This window comes from Narcine bancroftii, chromosome 1 (genome assembly GCF_036971445.1).
Source record: "Narcine bancroftii isolate sNarBan1 chromosome 1, sNarBan1.hap1, whole genome shotgun sequence".
In the NCBI taxonomy this organism is placed as follows: domain Eukaryota; kingdom Metazoa; phylum Chordata; class Chondrichthyes; order Torpediniformes; family Narcinidae; genus Narcine; species Narcine bancroftii.
Genome location: NC_091469.1, coordinates 52,862,360 through 52,884,672, shown reverse-complemented (window position 1 = coordinate 52,884,672; position 22,313 = coordinate 52,862,360). Strand labels below are relative to the sequence as shown.

Genomic DNA, 22,313 nt, shown 5'->3' with positions numbered 1-22,313 from the left:
GTCACAAGTTTCATAACCCTTACACAAGGAAGAGGGGAGATGTGACAAATCATTCCTATGAAAGAATATTTATCTGAAAGGAACTCAACAAGAATTTGTGAGTTTTTAAGAAGTCTGATGACTTAGTCTCTCACTTACTTCATAATTACTTCTGAACATCAGTTTAAAGGTTCTGAGTTTCAACACTAGATTTCTAAGACTGACTTTTCAGAGTTGTACCTAAGCTATAAAAGTTTAGGTAATCCACATCCACCCACCCACACAAACCCACCCATACACACACACACACAGACACACACACACACACACACAGACACACACATACACACACACACACACATACACACACACACGCATTTGTGCATAGTTGGGGTTAAGTTTAGATTTAAGTAAGATGTTATATTATTAATAGTTAATAATAAACTTTATTGTTTTAAGATACCATTGTCTTGGTGAATTTCTATTGCTGCTGGTCTATGACATAACGCTGCATTTAAAAGGAGCCTGGTTTTGTATTAGCTATAGCCTGACTTGATACAGTTCAAGAATTGAAAGGTAGAATTAGATTGGGTTGTTCCTTTCTGACCAGCACACACATGATAAACCAAAGCATATCCTTTTTTATCAATATTCTAAGATTCCAGATCTTGGTTTCTTTCTCAGCTGCTAGATTAGCAATTCTTGTCCTTAATGATAGTTTGGTATCTGGTCTTTTGCCAATTTAACTTCATATAGCATGTCAAGTGAATGAGCTTAAGGAATAGATCTTTTGGAACATCTGATTTTTCCATCCCTGTGCACCAACATCTGCATGGGTCACAAAAAGACAAAATTTAAGAGATTGGAACATTCTCAAACATGCACCCTGGCACTGAACTTAACACATTTTCTCTAAATTCTGCATCATCTCTTGCTTCTTTAACCTATCTTGTGGAAAATTCCTCTTCTTGTTTAATCATCAATTTTTTTTTTCTCTTTTGATTTGTGACATTCCTTAAACTTTGTATGAATCCTTTATGTTTTTAAGATCAAGAAGGTTGAGATGGTCTGCAGACTATTTCAAATATTAATTTTACTTCGATGTGTGGAGAATCAATTTTGATCATGCCTTCAAGTGCAAGTGATGAAGCAAACAGATTACACCAGTGATTTTCAAACTCTTTCTTTCCACCACATACCATCTTAAGTAATCCCTATGCCATGGGTCTTCTATGATTAGTAATGGATTACTTAATGTGGTATGTGAGTGGCAAAACAAAAGATTGAGAACCACTGCTTTCGACTCAATTATTACTGATTTTTCTTTGCTTGAGAAAAATTGTCATTGATCCATTTCCTTTGGAGTTATGAAACTGTGCACATTACGTGTCAATTAGTTACAATTAAAACAGTGGTTTTCAAAGTTTTTCTTATAAACCTCAGGAAATTAATGATCAATTCTGTATACTTCTGAAGGGGTTCAGGATGATGGTTCTATTGAATTGTTTTTGTCTGCCTTAGATTTACCGGTTTTAAGAGAAAAAGATGTGAAAGAATTGGAGTCTCCATTTACAGATTTTGAAATTAAAGAAGCTATTCAAGCTATGCCAAATGGGAAATCTCCTGGAGATTATGGATTTACTGTAGAATTTTATGAAAAGTTTTATGAAGTATTGTCTCCTGTATTTATGTAAGTAGTTAAACAGGCAACAGATTATCATCTTTACCAGATTATTTTTCGAGAGCGATAATTACAGTAATTCCAAAGAAAGATAGCGATCCTTAGAAAGTAGCTTCATATCAACCAATTTCTGTATTAAATGTAGATTATAAAGTAATAGCTAAAGTATTAGCAAATAGACTTACTAAATGTTTACCACATTTGATGCATGTTGATCAAGCATGTTGATCAAGCTTTATTAAAAATAGGTATGCTTCCGATAATATTCTTAGATTGATTACTTTGATCAATACGTTGAGAAATCAGCCCAACCAACCAATGATCATCACACTTGATTCAGAAAAAGCATTTGATCGGGTGGAATGGAATTTTTTTTATTTAAAGTACTAGAAATTATTAATTTTGGACCACTCTTTACTGGTTGGGTAAAGGCACTATATAAAAATCCAGTTGCTATGGTGGTGACGAATAGCCAAACTTTTTCATCATTTAAATGAACGAGATCATCATGTCAAGGTTGTCCATTGTCACCAGCCTTATTTGCATTGGTCATAGAACTGTTGGCTCAAGCAATTTAACAAAATGAGAATATTAAAGGAATTGAATAAGAAGAATATCAAATTAATTTATTTGCTGATGATATGTTGATATATTTAGCACATCCAGAACAATCTTTGAATCATTTATAGAGGTGTTTGGAGCAATATGGGGTACTGTCTGAGTATAAAGTCAATTGGGATAAAAGTAAAATATTACCAGTTGCAGACAATGATTAAACTGAATGTAAACAGATGATGAAATTATGATGGTCTAATAAAATTAAGTAAAACAGTGGTTTTCAAACTTTTTCTTTCCACTCACATCACACCATAAGCAATCCCTTATTAATCACAGAGCATCTAAGGCATAGGGATTGCTTATGGTGTGATGTGAGTGGAAAGTAAAAGTTTGAAAACCACTGGGTTACTCTATAAGACATTTGATATTGGAAAATGGTAGTGGTTTGACAGTGATTGGTTGCTGTGAGAAGTCTGAGGTGGCAGTGATTGGCAGATTTTCTCATGCTCAATAATTGATCATCACTACTATATGATTCTGCATAGTGGGTTATCATGCCTCCAGAATTATTGTAGAACAGTACCTTCATGAAGATTATCAGTTTTACTTATAACATTAAAAAGTATTTAGAGTGCTGTAATTGTTTTTCCATATCTTAAAATACCTTTTTATTGGTGTTGAAGACTTGGTCAAGTAAAAACTAAAACTATGAGAATGATATTTTATGATGATGGACATCCTAGGTTATAACATTTTGGAATGGTTGACTTTTTAATACCTGCCATTTTTCAATTTAAATGTATTCCTGAATGCAGTTCTCAGTCTGATCACTCTCATTTGGAAAATAAATCATTTTCTCAATAGAAGTCCTAAAAAGCAATGTGCTGTATATCAAGTTTTCTATCAATGAAAATGGCCAATGACTGACAACATCTTACAGACACAATTATGACACAAATATATTCTTGGGCATGGCCAATGGTCTGCAAGTGATATCATGATGTCAGGAGAAGTAGGGAATTTGGAGGGACATCATGATTGAAGAGGGGTATTCATATCAGGTGGAAGTGAGGAAGTGGGATAGTGGAAAACATCACAGCAGTCAGAAGTCCAAAATATTAAGAGAGTTGAAAAATTTTTAAAAAAAGGTTTTGCACTTTTAACAGATGTGAGGGTCTGTCACAATGGAACTTTTTATTGTTTAGTTATGCATAATATATAACTGCTGTAATTGCTTAACAATGAACATATGAAAGCAACCATTTAACTTTTGGGCTGTTTCCACAATTTTATCGTAGTGGTATGTACCTAAACTTCATTTATCCAGGTTCAACAGTGCCCTCTATAATGTTTTGGACAAATACACTTTTTTCCTTTATTTGCCCCTGTTTTAAATTTGTAATCAAACAATTCACATTAATTAAACTGCATATTCCAGATTTTATTCAAGGTTATTAATATACGGATTGGGGGGGGGCCGCATGGCAAAATGGCGTAGAAGGAAGACGTGTGCTCCACCTCTCTCCAGCTGGATCATTAAATACCCAGTTTTTAAAATGCATAAAAGTGATTAAAAATAAGATTTACAAATAACAGTGTTTTATGATGACATCTAATGTGAAAAAGTTTAAACCTCAGCTTCAGAAAAAAATGACCATTTTAAAGTGCAGAAGAATTGAGGCCTACCTGCATAGCTGAATCCACGGGGTCATTGTTAGGAGTCTCCAAGCCTCAGAGGACTCCAGCCCATTCAAGCTTGACTATGGCACTGATCCTGCATCCGCAAGATGGCACGGCACATCGGTGAGTTTGGCCATTGCTGACCCACATCCATGTGAAGACATGTGCGCAGGTGGCATGGCCAATAAGGGGACCCATGAGCCCATGACCTCACTGGGTGGCCCGGTGGTGCACAGGGTAGTGTCGGAAGACACCTCTGCACGTCCGATGGCCTTGCCTGGCCTGCATGTGGCATTGCGGGCCCTGGAGCTGTTGGAAAAAATTGGCGCTGTGAGGGAACCCGAACGTCAGCGTCCCAAAGTGGTCGGGGTACCAGCATCGGGTGTCCAGACTCACAGCCGTTCAGTTAGAGGACCTATGATGACTGAGGAAGAAGAGGATCTTACCTTATTGGAATACGTCCAGGAGGAGGAGCTTGCAGTTAAAGAAGGTGAATCACAAAAAGTGGAAGTAGAATATGGACTGGATTCAGTGTTCACTGTTTTGGAAGGGATTGCTGGTCAAATACAAAAATGCATAATATGTCAAAACAAATATCAACTCAAATAACTCAAGGATTTATGGAGATAAAAATAAAAATGAATACTTTGTGTGATGAAATATCAACTGTGAAACAGGAAATGACTAGTTAAAAGTGATATTAATAAATGTATACAATCAGTGGTCATTCTGCAAGATAATTTTAAGACTCTCTGAGTGTCAAACTCAGGTAGAACGTAATAGAGAAAAAATAGAAAAAGTGGAAGGTTCTTTTGTAGATTGGGGGGATTCAGAAAAGAGATTTAATGAAGAAGGTTAATTTGTTGGAAAATCAAAGTCGGAGGAATAATGTGAAAATAGTTGGTCTACCAGAGGATATGGAAGGTGCTGACCCTATAAAATTTTTTAAGCACTGGATCCCAGAGGTGCTGGGTAAAGAGTTTTTCCCTGAAGATTTGGAATTGGATTGGGCTCACAGAGCTCTGAGAAGAAGGCCACTTCCAGGACAAGCACCAAGAGCAGTTTTGATTCATTGTTTAAAATATCAAAATTGTGAAATGATTTTATGTATGGCAGTGCAGAACGCAAGACAGAATCGATCTCCATTAATGGTTCAACATAATAGGGTGTTCTTTTATGCTGATTTGAGTCAAGAGGTTATTAGAAGATGTTGAGAATTTAATACGGCTAAAGACATTTTGTGGTGAAAGGGTTACAAGTTTGCTTTTCGTTATCCTGCAATTTTGAAGGTTTTCTATGGAAATTTTCAATCTCATTTTTTTGAGAATGATCATGATGCTTTGGTTTTTGCCAATTCTTTGCCGGAATTGCGAAGAAATGGATCTTCTCTTCCGTTATCTCCTAAGAGGAGAGTGAATGGAAATGGAAATGGACATGGGAATGGGAAGAATGGAAAGAATGGAAAGTATGGAAAGAATGGAAAGAAAGAAGAGATGACACAAAGTCTTCTCGATGTTGAAGATCTGGAGCAGTCATTGGACTTGGAATCATTGGGTTGACTATATGGACTATATTCAATTGTGTTTGAGTATAATTAATAAGTATCTGGCTGGGGGGGTTGGGTGGATGACACTGAAAACTTTGACAATTATCTGCTACTAATGGGTTTACCACACCCAGCTTTTAAGAGTATTACTACCTTTGGGTTTTTTGTATTTTTTTAAATTATGTTTTTTTTTCTTTATTAAGGGTTTTTTTTTCTTTTTTGGAAGAATTGTAGAGGGGCGCATTATTTTGTTGTGTGTGCTTATATTAGTAGTTAATAAAGATGTCTCAATTGAATTTTGCAACTTTTAATGTGCAGGGGTCAAATAATCCAAGTAAGAGAAAGAGAATATTTGCTTATATAAAAAAAAATGAAAAGTGGCATTGCTTTTTTACAAGAAACACATTTGACTGAGAAACAACATTTGAAATTGAAAAGTGATTGGGTTGGTCATTTTTTCTCATCTTCTTTTAATTCTAAGACAAGAGGAGTAGTGATTTTGATTAATAAAAATTTACCCTTTGAATTGGAATCTTCAGAGGGGTATGCTGGCAGAGTATTAAGAGTGAATTGGAAAATTTTTGCTGAATCACAGACTTTGTTGAATCTTTATGCCCCTAATATAGATGATGAGTGGTTTATTTCAGAGGCTTTTTTTATTGTTAACTCAAGCTTATGAAAATGTTTTAGTTGGGAGTGATTTTAATTGTATTCTCGACCCTTTATTGGAAAGAAATCCAAAAAAGTATAAGGAAATCAAAGATGACAACACAAATTAATGCATTAATGAAAGATTTAAATTTGGTGGATATTTGGAGAAAAGTTAACCCTAAAGAGAAAGATTTTTCTTTTTATTCTTCAAGACATAATTCATTTTCTAGAATTGATTTATTTTTGGTATCAGCACATTTACAAGGTAGAGTATTAAGAGCTGAATATAAAAGTAGAGTTATATCTGATCATTCACTATTACTTTTTTCTTGTGAAAGTTCGGATGTAGTACGTCCATCATTTAGATGGAGGTTTAATGTAATGTAATGTAGAGTTTGTTACTTTTGTTAAAGAGCAGATTTCTTTATTTTTGACTGAAAATGTTAATTCTGTGGATAGTCATTTTGTAATATGGGATGCTTTAAAAGCTTATTTGAGATGGCAGATCATTAGTTATTCTATGAAAGTTAAGAGACAATATATGGCAGAAAGTTTAGAGTTAGAAAATAAAATTGCTGAGTTAGAGATGGACTTTCAGAAAGGGGTAACAGAAGATTTTTTTAAAGTTGCATTAGAGAGATTGAAATTGCTTAATAATACTTTACAAACTTATCAATTTGAACACTTAATTAATTGATCTAAACAACATTATTATGAGTTGGGGGAAAGAGCTCATAAGGTACTTACTTGGCAATTGAAAGCTGAACAGGCATCTCGGACCATTAATGCTGTTAAGAAGAATTCAATCATAACTTATAAGCCTCAGGAAATTAATGACTAGTTTTGTTCATTTTATCAAACTTATATACTTATGAGGGGAAGCAGAATAATGGCTCTATTGACTCTTACTTACCTAAATTAAAATTACTGGTATTAGATGGAATTGATGTTCAGGAATTGGAAGCTCCATTTATGGATTTTGAAATTAAGGAAGTTATTCAGGAAATGCTGAATGGAAAGTCTCCAGGGGATGATGGATTCCCTGTGGAATTTTATAAACTTTTTTATGATGATTTTTCTAATGAATTTGGAGAGATGTTGAATCAAGTTACTGAAGATTGGAAGTTACCAGAATCATGTTCTAGTGCTTTAATAATTGTTATTCCAAAAAAAGATAGAGATCCATTAAAAGTATCTTCATATAGACCTATTTCTTTATTAAATGTGGATTATAAAATTATAGCAAAAGTACTCGCTAATAGACTTGTGCCTAAATTGGTACATATTGATCAAACAGGTTTTATTAAGAATAGAAATGCATCAGACAATATATTTCAATTAATTACTTTGGTCAATGCATATCGAAAGCAACCTAGCCATCCTATGGTGGTTGCATTAGATGCAGAAAAAGCTTTTGATAGGGTTGAGTGAGATTTTTTTATTTAAGCTGTTGGAGAAATTTAAATTCAACCCTATTTTTATTGGTTGGGTTAAGGTTTTATATACGAACCCGATTGCTAGGGTGGTGTAAAATGGACAAATTTCTTTACCATTTAAATTGACTTGTTCAACTGGACAGGGCTGCCCATTGTCACCAGCCTTAATTGCATTGGCTATTACACCATTAGCTCAGGCTATTAGACAAAATGAAGACATTAGAGGGATGTGGGTTAAGAATGAAGAATATAAAATTAACTTATTTGTGGATGACATGTTGGTATACTTAATGCAGCCGGAATGGTCATTGAAACAATTGCAAGAGTGTTTATTGAAATTTGGAAAATTATTGGATAAAAGTGAAATTTTACCAGTTGGAGTGAGAGATTATTCTGAATGTAGAACTATTACAAAATTAAGGTGGACAAGTAAAATTAAATATTTAGGTGTGTTTATGGATATTAATTATCACTCATTATATCAATTAAATTATGTACCTATATTAAGATGGATTAAAGCAGATTTGATGAATTGGAAAGATCTTCCATTAACTTTGATTGGTCAGGTTAACTGTATTAAAATGAATATTTTTTCTCGATTTCAATATTTATTTCAGTCACTACCTTATTTACTTTCTAAGGGTTCTTTTCAAGAATTGAATAAAGCAGTGTGAGAGTTTTTATGGAAAGGAAGATTAGCTCAAATGGCGATGCACAGACTTATATGGAAGTATACATTGGGCAGATTACAACTACCACATTTTCAAAATTATTATGAAGCAGCTCATTTGAAGTTCATTAGTAGATTGATGGATTTAGATCAGCCTCCTAGTTGGACTAAAGTGGAGATGGCATGTATTTCTAGGGTTGAAATTCATGAACTTATATTTCGTTGGAACTCAAATTTGCTACAGCAATATGATATGCCGATATTGAAACATTTATTAAAGATTTGGTTAAAAATATAGGGTGTTAGAGTCAAAAGATAAATTATTTATTTTAACTCCATTGTATAATAATCAGCTTATTCCTTTTCAATGTTTAACAATCATTTGAAGATTTGGGATTCTAAGGGTATAAAGACAATACAAGATTGTTTTGTGGAGGGCCATTTTCTTTCTTTTAATCAATTGAGAGAAAGATTTGATATACCTGTAAATTCTTTGTTTGTGCATTATCAACTTAAGCATTTGATAAAAGATAATTATGGTAGAGAGATGATTTTACCTACTTTGTCGAGATTTGAATCTTTGATTTCCTCTATACCAAAAAAGGGTTATATTTTAGTTATGTATAATTTGTTATAAGATAATATGCATAAACCAGATTGGGAGAAATCTAAACTTAAATGGGTTTAATAATTTGGATTCTTGTTTTAGATGTGATTCATGTATTGGAACTTTTTTACATGCTGTTTGGAATAGTGTTAAAGTTCAATCATTTTGGCAAGGAATTAAAGCAGTTTTGGAGAAATTATATAATTTTATTCTACCGTTAGATCCAACGATTTTCTTGTTGGGAAATTTATATTCGTTAAGAGGAATGTGATTGGATAAAATTTAAATTGCTTTTGTACATTTGGTATTATCAGTAGCACTTAAATGTATTGCTAGTACCTGAAAAGATGATACTGAGATTAATATTTGCATAATGAACTGAACGTATGTGTTGTTATGGAAAAATTACTTATACTTTACATGATAATTATTCTTTTATTGTTAGTAAGTGGTCTCTGTTTTGAAATATATGCATTTAGATATTCTTTGAAATGTTAACATTTTTTTTAAAATTATATATAAATTTTTTTGCTCCCCTTAAGGGAGCTGGCTGTAAGGGTGGGAGGGGGGGATGGGTATTAATGAAAAAAATTCTGACTATTTCTATATTGTATGTTATGTTTCTGTTTTCTTTTAAATAAAGTTTGAAAAAAAGTTATTTATATACATTTTGGTTTGACCATGTAGAAATTACAACACTTTTTATAAATAGTTCCCTCATTTCAGGGCAACATATTTTTTGGGGACATTTGGTTTCATAGGTGTTTGTGAGTACTCAGGTATGTTTAGTTGCTTAATTTGCTGCAGGTCTAAGAGATCTTAGTTTGGTTCTCAGCTTTTGATCCCCTTTTGAGTCTGTAGTTGTCGTTTTTCAACATGAGGACTAGAATTGTGCCAATTAAATTCAAAGAAGTGATTATGAGGCTGAAACACAAGAATAAAATAATAAGAGATATTTCCCAAACCTTAGGATTATCAAAATCAACCATTTGGAAAATCATTAACAAACGAGAACACACTGGTGAGCTCAGTAATTGCCAAGGGATTGGTATTCCAAGGAAGATCTCCATTGCAGATGACAGAAGAATTCTCATCATAATGAAGAAAAATCTCCAATGTATGTCCAACAGATCAGAAACACTCATCAATGACTACTGTCCAGAGAAGACTTCATGAAAAACAAATACAGAGGTAACACTGCAATATGCAAACCACGGCACAGGTGGTATGCTTTGAATCTTGGGTAGTTCCTTAACAACTCCACACTTTGCTCTTGCCAACACTTTGATTCAGGTTAATCTTGAGATCCTCTATCCACTAGACCTTTTTTGAGAATTCTGCAGGCACTTCTAAATATTTATTGGTAAACAGTAATCTGTCTATCCTATTCCTGTGGCTAACAAGTGGTTTGCATCTTGAAGAATAACCTTTATTTATTTTCATGACATCTTCTGTGGACAATAGTCATTGACATATACACATATGCCTCCAAAAGGATGTTTCTGATCTGTCGGCCATACTATGTGTTTTGGGGACATTTCTTCATTATAATGAAAAATCTTCTGAAATCACCAGTCGAGGTCTTTATTGGAATACCAGTCCCTCAGCAATTACTGAGCTCACCAGTATGCTCTTTCTTCTTAATGTTGTCTAGACTGTTGATTTTGATATTCCAAAGGTTTGGGCAATCTCTAATACTGATTTATTCTTATTTTTCAGCCTCATAATGACTTCTTTGACTTTCATTGGCACATCTCTGGTCGTCATGTTGAAAAATGTTAACTACAGACTCCCAAGGTGATCAAAAGCTTCGAAGCAAGCCAAGTCAAGTAACTCAATGAAAGATAAGATACAATGTTGAGAAATGTACAGTTGTTCATTTTAGAAGAGGAAATAAGCAAACAGATTATTATTTGGATGGGGAAAAATTTAAAATTCTGAAATGCAAAGGGACTTGGGGGTCCTCGTGCAGGATAACTAAATGGTTACCCATCAGGTTGGATCAGCAGTGAAGAAAATGAATGCTATGTTGACATTCATTTCAAGATGAATAGTGTATAAGAGTAAAGAGATGCTGAGGAGGCTCTATGGAGCACTGGTGAGGCCCCATTTGGAGTACTGTGTGCAGTGTTGGGCCCCTTATCTTACAGAGATTTACCAGGATGATTCCTGGAATGCAAGGGGTAACATATGAGCAATGTTTATCAGCTCTTGGATCGTATTCTTTGGAGTAGAGAAGAATGAGAGGAGATCTCATAGAAATATTTTGAATGTGAAGATGTGAATAAGATGTTTCCCTTGGTCAGTAAATCCAGGACAAGAGGGCACAGTCTTAGAATTAGAAGATACTCATTTAAAACAGAGATGAGAAATTTATTTAGCCAAAGGGTTGTGGATTTGTGGAATTTGTTGCCATGTATGCTGTGGAGGCCCGATCATTGGGAGAGTTTAAGGAGGAGTGCTAGGTATCTAATTAGTCAGGGTATCAAAGGATATGGGAAAAAGGCAGAAATTTGGAACTAGTGTGATTGGCCCAGAGGACGCCAAAACCCAGCAGCAATAGAAATTCACCAAGACAAATGGTTACTTAAAAGTTACTTTTAATTTTCTTTAAACATAAAAAAAAGACTTATTACTATTAACTTAACCCAGTTCTAATTCTAAGCACATGTGTGTGTGTGTGTGTGTGTGTGTGTGTGTGTGTGTGGTGTGTGTGTGTGTGTGTGTGTGTGTAAGTTCAGTAAAGTTCTTTGAGTCACAATCCAATCTCACTTCTCACTCTTCCAAGTTCACCGATGTCAGGCAATTCTTATACTGTGCACAGAACTTAACATTCATGAAACTTCACCAGGCTTTGGTGCTTGAAAGATAAATAGTTACTGCTCAGGAAGGATCTCAGAAAGAGATTTATTGTTCGCTGGACACCCACAACTGATTCCTTCTGATCAGCCACTTCAGTGTCTTGCCAAAGAAACTTGCTTCATCAGGGTTTTCCAATTGATAACTTCTTTCCTCCAGGTCACTACAGAGTTCCTTTATGTTTCTCTTATCTCAAGTGAAACATTATGCAGCCAATCCTCTCTTCTTGTATAGACCATAAGGGTTCCCAACAGGCAGAACTTAGAACTCACAGCCCATCTTCAAAATGGGGTTTTCAAACAAGCTTCCAAAAGCCACTGCAGAAATCCAGCAGTCTCTCTCCATGTCACACTTAGAGAAAAAAAAAGCCTGTTTGACTCTCTCCGCTTGCAAAACTACATGACCTTCTGCATTCAGAGAGACTGTGGCGCTGGACCCAATCTTCTAAGTCTGTTCATCTGTTGCATTCCAAAACAATAATTCATTACTCCACAGCAGGTCCAATTAACACCTACTTGTGAAGTCTCTATAGGCATTCTTCAAAGTTTTTGCAAAGCCACTTGGAGCCTGGTCTGTCTGGCTTGACAGACTTAAAATATTTGCATTTTAAGTGAAATCTGTTTTGAAGTGTTTATATCTTTGTGTGACCTAACTAAAAACCCCACAATCCATCTCCTCCAAAAAACACATCTATACACAATATAAAATGTAACATAATTGGTCACACTAGATGTGACAGTGGTTTAGCTCAGAGCGGAGTTGCAAAGCAGAGTTGATGGGTCAAATGGCCTACTTCTGTTCCTTGATCTTGTGATCCTGTGAAGTCAAGTCAGGTCAACTTTATTTATCATTCATATCATGCTTGCATGGTAAAGACAGGATAGTATTTCTCCAGTACAATGGAGCATACTTACATAAATATAAGAATAGAAATTAGAATAAAAATGAAACACATTAAAATCTTAAAATATTAAGATATATACAGTAAAGGTCCAGAGTACCCTATCCACAAATGTTCTGAGAATTCAGGAGTCTGATAGGTTTGGGGAGAAAAATTGTTGCCCAATCTGGACATTAGGGCCTGAATGCAATGGTAGCTCCTACCAGATGGCAAAAGGAAGAACAATTTACATGAGGGAAGAGTGGAGTCCTTCACAATCATCTTTGCCTTTCACCTGCTTTGTGTGTTGTAGATGACTTTCATGGTAGGAAGAGAGCCCCCAGTTATCTTTTCAGCTGAGTTCACTATCTTCTGCAGGGTCTTGCAGTCTGAGGTGGTACAGCTTCCAAACCAGGTGGTGATACAGTTGCACAGAATGCTCTCAATATATCCTATGTAGAATGTAGTGAGAATGTAGCCTAGCTCTCTTATACCTGTGCCAATGAAGCAACTAAACATACCTGAGTACTCACAAACACATGTGAAGCCAAATATCCCAAGCATTATGGTGCCCTGAAATGGGGGGACTATATATAAAAAGTGTTGTAATTTCTACATGGTCGGACCAAAATGCATACAAATAACCGAGAATAAAATCTGAAATGTGCACTTTAATTACATGTGCACTTTAAAACTGTGAAGCACAGGGGCAAATAAAGGGAAAAAAGTGTCTCTGACCCATATTTAATGGAGAGCACTGTATGTCCTTTCACAATTAGAATAGTAGTTAGCGGTTCCCCAGTGACCCAAGTTCAAATCTGCCGCTGTTTGTAAGGAGTTTATATGTTCTTCCTGTGTCTGCGAGGATTTCCTCTGGGTGCTCCCGTTTCCTCCCACCCTTCAAAATGCATGAAGGTTGTAATTTAACTGGGGTATTTGGACTGCCTAGGCTTGTGTGCATGACCATTTCCATGCTGTAAATGTAAAATTTATTTTTTTTTATTAAGTTAAGGCACATTTATTTAGATTTTTACTGTTCACACCCTTTCTTTGTAATAAATGCCATTAATATACCAATTTTATAATGCGATATATTTTTCATTTTGACCCAAAATATTCTGGCTCTGATTGAAACATATCTAGATTGTCAATCGAACATGACAGCACATCTACAAGCCCTTCGGCCAATGATATTGTGTTGACCTACATAAAGGTTCTCCACACCAATCTAATCCTTTTCTTCTACACACTCATAATGTTTTATCTTTCCTGTATTCATCTTCCCAACTAAGAGTCTTAAATTTCACTGTTGTAGCAACCTTTACCACCACCCCAAGTAATACCTGTTACCAGAGGACCCCAAAACCCAGCAGCAATAGATATGCACCACAACAAACTTAAACAAAAGTTGCTTTTAATTATAAAAATAGAATCAAACTTTAACTTATCTCTATTGACTCACTTAACCTACTTAACTCACCCCCCCCCCCCCCCCCAATTCTAAGCACATGTGTGTGTAATGTGTGTGCAAGTTCAGCAAAATTCTTTGGTTCACAGTCCAATCTCACTGGTTGCAGGCAATTCTTGTACTGTGCACAGAAGTTAACATTAATAAAGTTCACCAGGCTTTGGTGCTTAACAGATAAATGGTTACCACCCTGAAGGGTGCTTGTTGGTTTTCAGAGAGAGAGTTTTTTCTTGCTTCAGGTCACCACAGAGTTCCTTTCTGTGGCTCCTATTCCAACACTGGACAGCCAGTCCTCTCCTTTGACCAGGGCGCTTGTCCCTCTGGAACTGATGTCTGTGTCTCTCTCTCCTCTCTCTCTCACTCCCTCCTCTCTAAGAGCAAAGCCTGCTTTTTTTTCCTCTGCTCTCTGCATGCAAAAATCACATGTGCTTCCAGACAGTAAATGCTGTTTTCCAGACAATGCTGCTACTGCCTGTTGTTACATTTGTTGCCCTTTTTGCAACTAACAGTCCATGGTGAGACTGAGCATCTTGCAAAAGCTCCTGCAAAAATTCTGTGTTTAAAATTTTTTGTGTGTGATCTGCACTAACAAACCTTTCCCAATTTATATCCCAAAAACCTCTATATATTCTGTCACATACCAACTAGGCAACTAAGATTCTCGATGTGTAAAAATATCTCTGATATCTCATTTAAACTTTTCTCCACTAACATCAAATAGATATCCTCTGGTATTTGCTATTGTTGTCGCAGGCCAAACTTGATGGTTCTCTTCCCTATCTATGCCCTTGATAATCTTATACACCTCATTGCCCAATAAAAAGCCCTAACTCAATTGATCTTGTTTCATTCAATATGTTCTCCAAACTACCCTAACTGAACACAAGCTCCAAGTGTAGAGGGATGAAATTTTCTGTCTCCCAGTTGGATAAAAATACATTTATTTAAGACTATCATTAATAGTTCATCCCTAATTTCTGAGTATATTCAAAACACAGCAGTTGTTCAAATACTGCCTATCCTGGCTGAAGAAATCAACTTGATAATTGATTCCACCAGATAACTTGGTTCAAGAATACAGCAATATTTCTTCCAATTACCTTAATCTGTGGAATCTGAAACTAATCATCTGCAGACTTTTATTTATCTGAATAGAATATGCTGCAGGTAGGATTAGTGTTTTGATCCTGTTCTAATGATATGTTGACTGAATCTTGCAGATTCAAAACTTATCCTGTGCTCTTGTGATTTCTCAGTGAGCAGACAGCAGTTGCATTTCATTGACTTATGGAGGTGCACTAAAACTTCCTTCTCATGAGTTATTGAATGAGCCTACGAGAGACAACATGTGTATCCATGAGCAAAATTTTATTGCAGTTCTCCATATGGATGTTTACACAATCCATTCCAATTTCTGCTGTTTCTTTCCTGCAGAATATTTTCTTAAAATATTCAAAAGTTTGTATGAGAATTGTGACTAATTATGTACCCTGACTGACACAAATTGATTCAGTAATATTTCCAATTAAGATAGATTGGAGTCCATAAAAACCCCTTTATGGAGTTAATCTCATTCAAGATGTCTCGACTACAGGATAATCTGTTACTAATTCCTTGAATAAATGGACCCATCAGCATCTTTGGATTAAGGAAATGTTGAGTTATGTTATTTTAAATATCAGGGAAAAGCAAAACATTCATTGGGATGCTGTCTGACGGAGAATGTGTTTCACTACTATGAAAGAAGTTCTGAGATTAATGGGATGGGACGGATTCTTCTTGATGACTGAGAGGTGTAGGATATGAATAAAAAAATAACTAATATCTAAGAAGATAACAGCAAACACTATTTTTACAAAAGAAATTCCTTACTGTACAGATATTAATGAGATTAAATCTATTTGAATGGTTTATAGGCATATTTAATCCAAAAAACAATGAAGGATATGGAATCACATATCAAGGGATTAGTTTATGCAGAAGATGATATTTAACACAAAGTGAATCAAAAGTCCTTTTTTAATTAATATTTGATATGACCATAAACTAGAAGTGTAACATGTATTTCTTTCAGGAGTTGCTAAAATCATACTAGAAGAAAATCAATCACATCCAAATGTGAATGTTGAAAAGATGAAATTGAAAACCAAAGTAGGAAAAAATAGATTTTATTAAGTACAGGAAAACCATTTGTTTTTTTATCTACATCATGTCAATCATTAGTAAAAATACATATTTTCCAAAAAGAGAAAATATATTCTAATAATATACATAGTAGGAATATTAATTTGATACCAACATTGATTCTACATTTACAAAGGTAGTTTAAAATGTGAGAAAATGTAACTTTTAAAAATGCTCTGAGTCAAAGAAATTCTTAAGGTTGAAAGATCTATATTGATTTTTTAAAAAACTAAATGGGGAATGATTTATTGTTTTCAGTCCAGAATGACTACAAAATCAATTGGTTTCTTCTCAATACAAACATGTTATGTAATGTTTAGTCTAACATGATAGACCAACAGATTGCCATCGCAGATGCTACAGAAAATGGCTTGTTGAAAGGTATTCATCTTGAGGATCAACTTTAGAGAGAATCAGTGGACAATCAAGAAAAAACAATTTGTGTACTTCCAATCTTTTGGGTATCTGAAATTTAGTGCATCAATGATACAAGTTTGAGATATGTTTATATTTTTTCTCACACCTGAAGATTGCATATCCTCTTCCAATCTTGTCAAAATCAGTACTGATTTAAGCAGAGTTGATGGCAACCATTCTGTTAAAACATAAAGATCATATTCTATTATTGGCATTCAAATAAGCATTTACTAGAAAAGCAAAAGGATTATGGACAGTCTCACAGTCTCACATGTACTGATAAATGAGAGCACTTTGGGTTTTCAGTGTTGTCTTGTGAATGTCCTAAATGTAAAAACACAATGCTGGAGAAACTCAGCAACAGATCAATCTTTTGTGAATATCCCATTGCTTTGTACATGACTCAGATTTGGAACTGAAACCCACTAATTGAAGTTTGGGAGCAGTGCATACAGAGGGGAAAAATTCCAAGTTAAGTTTTTAAAAAATCTTGGCATGTTTGTAAGCAAAGGTTTGGTCCAAAGAACATGGGCATTTTCAGAGAATAAATTGGAGTTATGTGATTTTATGTTAAATTTTCCTAAATTTGAAATATTTAATCTATCCTTGAATATTTTTGATCTCCAAAATATTTTTTTTCCTTTATCAAAAGTTATTTCAATGTTTGTCCATATTTATTATCTTCTGACTCCCACATGAAGTTGGACTTAGTTTCTGACCTCTTTATTTTGTCCTAAGAATGGAAAGACCTTCTGGAGTGTATTCTTCATTTTATGCAAAGTTCAAAACTACATTCCATTCTTCAATACTATTAATAATAAATTGGAACTTTAAGATGAAATGATGTCTTCTGATAAATCAACTATTTGGCTTTTAACAAACTCTTTCCCACATATGATCAGAAATTTAAATGTAGTTTTTTTTCCCAATCAAAGTTAAAGCAACTTTATTGCAACGACAAATAAGAAACTGCAGATGCCTAGAGCAACTTTTAAGTCCTTCCTGGGGGAATTTTTTTTAAATAATTTGTGTATATCCAAAAGGATATATCAGAAGCAAAGGTTTAGTTTTTAAGTGTATAATATTTCTTCTTCAGAAAAATGATCCCCACTAGTATGAATTTGGAAAAAAAAGATCCATTGGCTGATATAATTTGGGGTTATCACTTGTTTGTAAAACACAAATTGACTGCTGCAATTATTCATTGCCACAGATATTGTCAACCCCTGATGCGAACCACCAGCAGGTAAATTTGTATCAGCATTGACCAACTGTATATTCAGAGACATCACTTTGGTCATTTTGCAAGATATGTCAGCACTTGATGGTACAGTTTTGTTGGCTGAAATACATTTATACATGTCTCTTAACACATTCATTTACACCTGGCTGGCCTAGGTTTCCTGTGCTTTGTAACTTAATCCAAAATTCTGTTATCTCCATGTCTGTTTTAATTATTACTCCATTTACTGTTTCACACTTAAACTGCTGGTTAAGTCCACATACATTTAGAAAAAAATCAATTTCTCCATTGCTTTGCCTTTTCCTATCTTTGCATTCCTCTCCAGTGTGGCAACCCACACTTAAGCTTCCTATATTTCAATTGTTTCTCCATTGCCCTAACACCTAAAATATGCTCTCTAAATCTCACTCTCTACCTCGTTCCTTCCTTTAAAACCAATTGTGTTGACCAAGTTTAATTGTTATCTACCCTAACCCTATTATTTGACTCAGGCCAAACATTTTGATAACATTCCTACACATTACCTTTGGAATGTTTTGCCATGTTAAAGATGTTGTATAAATTAGCATTTTCCTCCAATGCACAGATGATGTAATAATCATAAAAACATTCACCTTAATGGTTAATCAGCTCTTCAAACTTGTGTCATTTTAATTGCTGCCATAATATCAAAAGATTTGTGGGCTCACCATGTACTCTGCATTTGCCAAAACAAAGTTGGACATGGATGGACATTGTGATGTGGGATGGATTAAGGGCTACCTGTCAATAGATTCCCCCCCCCCCCACCTCCCCTTTCTTCCCAGTGCCTCAGGCAATTAAATTCAACTAAAAATTAAATAAAAGGTCCAATGAGAGATAGACAAGTACCTTGGCCATAATTCTGTGACAGACAAAAATGAAACAAAATAAACTAGGGAACTATATAGGAACCTGAGTTTTCAAAAGAGAACAAACGGAAACAGCCAAAAATGAAATCAAATTGCCAAAAGTAGTATTTTTGTCATTCAATTGATTAAATGGTCCACCTTAACATTCATTAGCTGCAACGGAGATCAAGAAGCAGGAACATAACAAACACAAACATTTTCAGAAAAAAAAACCATTTATTTTAGAAGCTAAAATGTTCAACAATAGATGAGAGATTTCTAATTTAAACCAAGTCCTTTACCAAAACAACTCACAAAAATAATTTTATCATTGATTTTCAGGTTCTTTGGAGAAATTGAGAAAATATAAATATGGTAAACATGAACAATGTCCCCACATCTATCAACTATCATATGGAACTCCTACCAGATTCTTCTGACTACTACAGATGCATGCAATTATGTGGAGGGTCTCCAGTCCAAGAAATGGGTTGCATTTATGGCAATAGCTGGAAGGAAAAACAATCTTGTAAATTACAAAACTGTGGTCAAATTACAATGGGAGATAACTGCAGAACCCATAATGCCTCTGCTAGCTGATAAAGAACACTGTCTGGTCTAATTCTTTTTTTTTCCCAGCACTTAGACTGATGCCGACAGGGCACATAGAGGTTTCTGCATCAACTACTCTTTCAGGCACTGGGTTGTTGACCTTTAATACCCATTGAGTGAGGGAAGAAAAGTCTCTGTTCTAACCCTATAACGTTTGTTTCTAATCTTGCCTTTAAGCTCTTAGGCACAGGAAATGGAACCTTTCCATTTTACCTGTGTCCTCAGAATTTCACGCCGCAAATCGTCCATTAGCCTCCTTCACTCCAATCCATATTTTCCCATTTGCTTCATTTTTTAATATCCTGGCAATATTTTCAAATGCATGTTGCACTCTTTCTGGAGAAATTCCATCTTTTCTCTAATCTGATCAGAATTCTCTGCAAATTAAGTGAAGAATAAACATTATACAACTTCAATTTTCATATATAATTTGAAATACCTTTGGTTGTTTGGGTTACATGGTGTACTAGCATCCTCTATCATAAGTCTGTGAGCAGTCCAAGACTGGTAATATGATTTTGAACTGAAAACTACAATATATGTGTAAGAAAAGCTTCTAAATCTATTTCACTGTAGAAACTGTAAAAGTTAATCCTATCAAATCCTAAACATCAAAAGCACCTGCACATACAGAAAATATCTCACATCACCTATGTTTAGGGTTAGATAATAACAATAGCCCCTTTTCCACTGGAACCTTGTCTCAGGAATTGATAGCAAATTTACTGATTAAGGGTGCAGTGGAAAAGGGAAACAATCAGCATGCCTGCGTCAAATAACATAAAATCACACCAGGGATTGATGGCCTTGACACCTACTCATATCCCCAGCATCAGCTGATGCTTGTGTGCCAATGAAATAAGTGGAAAAAGGACAAGTTGCGTCCCAGGACTATTGTTGAAGGTAGAGTTTCCTATCCCCAGGAATGACTTGTGGTCATTGGGAAAGCAGTTCATGTCCTGGTTAAAAGTGGTCCAGTGGGAACAGCAAAAATAGTTCTTTAACCAGGACATTGCATGGCCAATTAACTAGGATGCCAGTGGAAAAATGGCTAATGTTTCTGACCTTTAAGGGAAGGCAACTGATCTTGTGGCGTAAAGACCACCAGCGCCAATAAATGAAACCTTTGGATAGAAAGGCAAAAGACTTTTCATTTAAACTAAAATATAACATTTGTCATCTCGCTAAGCATATCTAATTTCCTGGTTCAGCATCTTGATACTCAAAGGTAGACTGAGGTCAAAAATCTGCCAGTACTCAGCATTATAGAGCAATTAATTAATTCAGCATAATGTGACTTTGCCCAGAATCAACTGAATAAAAAAGATTGTATTTCTGATGACCCATTTTTCACTGGCATCCCAGTTAATTGCCCATGCAGTGTCCCGGTTAAATAAACTGTTTTTGTTGTTTCCACTGGGCCACTTTTAACGGAGACACCAACTGCTTTCCCACTGACCACACGTCATCCATGGGGATAGGAGAGTCTACTTTCAACAATAGTTCCAGGATGCAACTTGTCCTTTTCTTCACTGGTTTAATTGGTACACTGGGGTCTGATGGCACCGGGGATGTAAGTAGGAATCGAGGCCGTCAATACCCAGCATGATTTTGCATGATTTGACTCCAAATGCCAATTGATTCTCTTTTCCACTCGACCCTTAACTGGTTAATTGGCAATTAAATCCTGGGACAAGGTTACGGTGGAAAAGGGGCATCCTGGTTTTTCAAGAAAATATACTGTATAGTAAAAATGTTTAAATACAAATTAATAATAATATCCACATTGATACCTAATAGTCCCCTCGTGCTTACCATTCTGTCAGATTCGAGTTCTATGAAGTGAAATATGGCTAACTCCAGATTCATGTTATGTGATGCTGTTTTTGCACCCGTCTGATTGAGATCTCTTGCACTCGAAACAACGTGGCAATTGATCACATTAACGATCTGACACCCGCTGTTGCAGGTGTGGAGAGGCACACTAAATTTCCTCAATCTTGACGTTTTGAAATTGCCCATTATAGCACATCATGAGAACTTGGGCAACAAATGCAAAAAGAGCAACGTCCCATGTTTTCTGACGTTTGTATTCACGGATATTCTTTATTTAAAAAGGAAGCCATTTAAGCACTAACATTGCCATTGCGTAAATATATTTGATTCTGATCTTTGTTAACTGGATGACAACACATCCAGTTAAAACTATGGGATAAATCATTTTCATTGTATTTTAACAGAGAAACAGGTAAGGTAATCTACAATTCATCTCTGCCCTTTTGTTGCCATGAATGTCGCCTTCTAATCTGCTGCTGTGAAGAGGTGCCAAGAAGGATGTGTAAATCCTTGATTTCTTATTTTCTGTGCACAGCTAAATCGACCCACTGCGCTTCTGCACCTGCTCCCTCGCTTTTTGCACGAATAATGGTGCCATCCAACTCCCCTCCCATCAGACCATTTAAATCAAGCTATTATCAAGGAAAATGAAATTCCTGCTGCAAAGTTATGTTCGCCCACTAAAAAGAAAAGCTAATAAATTTCCCAAATGTCGCACATTTAACTGAATCTCTGTCCTGTTTTTGATACGAACAATAATTTCACCCACTAGGTTATTGAACCTAGACTTACCCATGGACCCATTGATCAGATCAATGATTCTATCTGATTACTGTTGCAGATTTTTCGAAGATTATTTTAAAAAAATTCTTGCTATTTAAAATAAATCCCGTATAAAATGTTAAATACGGATGCAAATGATGTCCTAAGACTGTTCATTATTTCCAAAATACCTTCGGTTCAAGGGAGTATTCAAAATAGAACCGTCTTGGTCCGGATATTCTGTTAGTGCAGAGCGTTTTAGTACCACTTTAGTAAGTGGTTTTCGTCTCAATTGCTACGCTATAATTCTAATGTGTTGCTATATTTTGCGTGGGGATAAACAATTGTACTTGGACTTTCATTCGGAGCAGTATT

General features: G+C 35.2%; 1 long non-coding RNA gene across 2 annotated transcripts in view; it reads left to right on the top strand.

Moving 5' to 3' along the window:
• The window catches only part of LOC138758304 (uncharacterized), a 60,832-nt gene extending 41,087 nt beyond the window's left edge, over positions 1 to 19,745 (top strand). The window contains exons 3-4 of one of the 2 annotated variants that reach the window (XR_011354249.1): positions 10,528 to 10,605; positions 19,071 to 19,745. This is a non-coding gene — a long non-coding RNA (uncharacterized lncRNA). Of the gene's footprint in view, positions 1 to 1,500; positions 1,670 to 10,527; positions 10,606 to 19,070 lie in introns of both variants that reach the window. The other variant, XR_011354247.1, reaches the window with a different exon arrangement.
• The last annotated feature ends 2,568 nt before the right edge of the window (positions 19,746 to 22,313 follow it).